Here is a 2,940-nt window from a genome sequence, read left to right on the forward strand (position 1 = left end):
AAAGCCCTCAAACAAATTAACACAAATGCATATCTCTTTCTTTCCTCTCTTTTCTGTCTTTTTCCATTTCTGTTATCTGCACTCATTGACTCTTACTATTTCTTCCCCACCACTCTTTTTATCTATCTTTCTCTCTCTCTTTCACATATTTTCTTTCCTCTAAGTTCTATTTTGACAAAAATCATATCTTTATTCATTCATGCTAGCATTCTCCCCCCCTCTATCTCTCTCTCTCTCTCTCTCTCTCTCTCTCTCTCTCTCTCATTTTTTTTCCTCAGCTGAGTTGAAAGAAAATGTTCTTCTTTTTTTTTGTTGTTGGACAAAAGGAAGTCATCTTCAAATTGGCTCCAATGCTAAAAAAATGACTTAGAGCATATAATTATCACATCCATTATGTTTGACAAAAAGGACATGAGGTGGGATGGTCACTGCTGGAATGCTTTACTGATTTAGTGAACTCCAGTTCTTTTATAGAAGGACCCTCTATACTATTGCTCAACCTGCAAAAAACAACAGTCGAGTCTCACTCAATACTACATGCCCTTTGAGACATCTATGTGATAGTATCACATAAAAGGTGCCTGTGCCACCATCATGTAGAAAGTGTTCAGTACACCCTGTAAGGGGGTTGGTGTCAGTGAGGGGCATCCAGCCATAGAAGCCATGCCAAAACAGACAACTGGAGTCTGGTGATGCTCTCTGGCTTGCCAGCTCCTGTCAAACTGTCCAACCCCTGGGGAATGGACGTTAAAAGATGATGACGATGATGATGATGATGATGATGATGTTTTTTTCTAAATGACTTTTTTTAGTGGAAGAAAGTCAGTGCATATAACTCCTTTTCAGGACCCCCCCCCCGTGATGGGGATGGTGGGGGTGGCAGGAGGAAGAGAGGAAGGACAAAAGGAAGTTGTTTCCAAAGTTGCTCAAATATTTACAAAATGACTCGGATGATACAATCATTGCATACATTATGCTTGACCACCATAAGGACATGAGGTGGGATGGTCACTGCTGCAATGTTTCAGATCGTAAAAAGTGTGCCCAATTAGGAGTGATGACAAACCTGGTGGTTACGTAACAACAACCAATGACAAGTGGTGGTGGTGGTGGTGGGGGAATTAGATTTAATAAAGACAAGAGTAACATCACAGAGAAGTACTCAGAGTCTCATGTAAAGAAAAATAAACGACCCTAACGAACTTGGTAATAAACCAAAAGTAGAATTCACAAGATAGAAGCAAAACTAGTAATAATAATAATAATAATAAGGTTGTGATATCAGAAATGCAGTTTTGACATTTACGTATTAAAATGTATAGTACTGATCATAAAAACCAAACAGCTAATTTTCTCACAAATCCAATTAATAGCTGAATACTTTCTCTATACTGCGTTAATAGAGAACCAATCTATATGTTAAACAGCAAAGGCAAGTAATGAAATGTTTGATATCAAAGAGTAATGATAAACCCTTTGAATATTCATAATTATCTGTTTATGCTCTTAATTCAGTTCCTGATGGGGGTTGGTAGAAATTGCTTTTCATCCTTCAGAGGTCGATAAAATAAATGCATTTTTATCCATCTGAGGTCGATAAAAATGAATGCATTTCATACTTGTCTGAAGTCGATGATAAAATAATAATAACCGAATATGTATTAGCTTCGATGTACGTGACCGTGCCTTTTTCCCTTCAAATTTGTGTCTCTGTGCACACTATAAATCACCACCACTGGCATCATAATCTCATAATCCTCCTCCCCTTCCCTCCCCTCCGCCTCCTCCTCCTCCTCATCGTTATTATTGTTGTTGTTGTTGTTGTTGTTGTTATTTTCATTCAGTAGTCACAAACTTTTATTGTATAATTTCATTGTACTGTTGAACACAGCCCTGTTCAATACCCAAGGGAGTTCAGTGTTTTAGTATCACTTCTGTATTTTTCTATTCTACTGAGAATATTCTATGCAGGATGTGTGCAGCGCTGTCTAATACTGCAGCATTTTGTAGTGGTGCAGTGCCTAGTAGTGCTATCTTCTGAATGTCGTGTATGGAGTGTGTCATGTAATATGTGCTGTACGAGGGCATGCTGAAAAGTTTCTGGCTTTGGGCAAAAAAAAAAATGCAGGAGGATCAGTTAATTATGATTTTATTCAACATATTCCTTTCTCAGATTCACACACTTTTGACAGCAAGTCTTCAGTTTTCCTAAAAGCACCCACCACACTCTCGGAGTGGTTGGCATAAGGAAGGGCATCCAGCTGTAGAAACATTGCCACATCAGATTGGAGCCTGGTGCAGCCATTTGGTTCGCCAGTCCTCAGTCAAATCGTCCAACCCATGCTAGCATGGAAAGCGGACATTAAACAATGATGATGATGATGATGATGACATATATATATAAAGTAACAAGCTGAGGAAAAGAAATCCTTCAAAGAGGCGTGTCAAACATACAATTCACTGGTACGTCAGTTGGATACCATATAAATACTGGTATAATTCAATTATTGTTATATAAATAGTATATCTCTATATTTAATTTATCTTTATATATATACACACACACACACATACATATATATATACATACATATATATGTGTATGTATATGTGTGTGTGTGTATACTTACATTATGCACTCACAAATACTCAAGCACACACACACACACACACACACACACACACACACACACACATATATAACGAACAACCATGCTACATGGCAGTGAAACATGGGCTGTAACTGCTGAGGACATACGTAAGCTCGCAAGGAATGAAGCCAGTATGCTCCGTTGGATGTGTAATGTCAATGTGAATACCCGTCAGAGTGTAAGTATCTTGAGAGAAAAGCTGAACATTAGAAGTATCAGTTGTGGCGTGCAAGAGAGACGATTGCGCTGGTATGGACATGTGGTGAGAATGGAGGAGGATAGCTGCGTG

The 2,940-nt window shown here is 38.5% G+C and overlaps 1 protein-coding gene across 1 annotated transcript in view; it reads right to left on the reverse strand.

The window, feature by feature from the left end:
- The window catches only part of LOC106870406 (otoferlin-like), a 177,020-nt gene that overhangs the window by 11,588 nt on the left and 162,492 nt on the right, over positions 1-2,940 (reverse strand). The gene's annotated exons all lie outside the window — the stretch shown is intronic.

The sequence above is a fragment of the Octopus bimaculoides genome, chromosome 23, assembly GCF_001194135.2.
Source record: "Octopus bimaculoides isolate UCB-OBI-ISO-001 chromosome 23, ASM119413v2, whole genome shotgun sequence".
Classification (NCBI taxonomy): domain Eukaryota; kingdom Metazoa; phylum Mollusca; class Cephalopoda; order Octopoda; family Octopodidae; genus Octopus; species Octopus bimaculoides.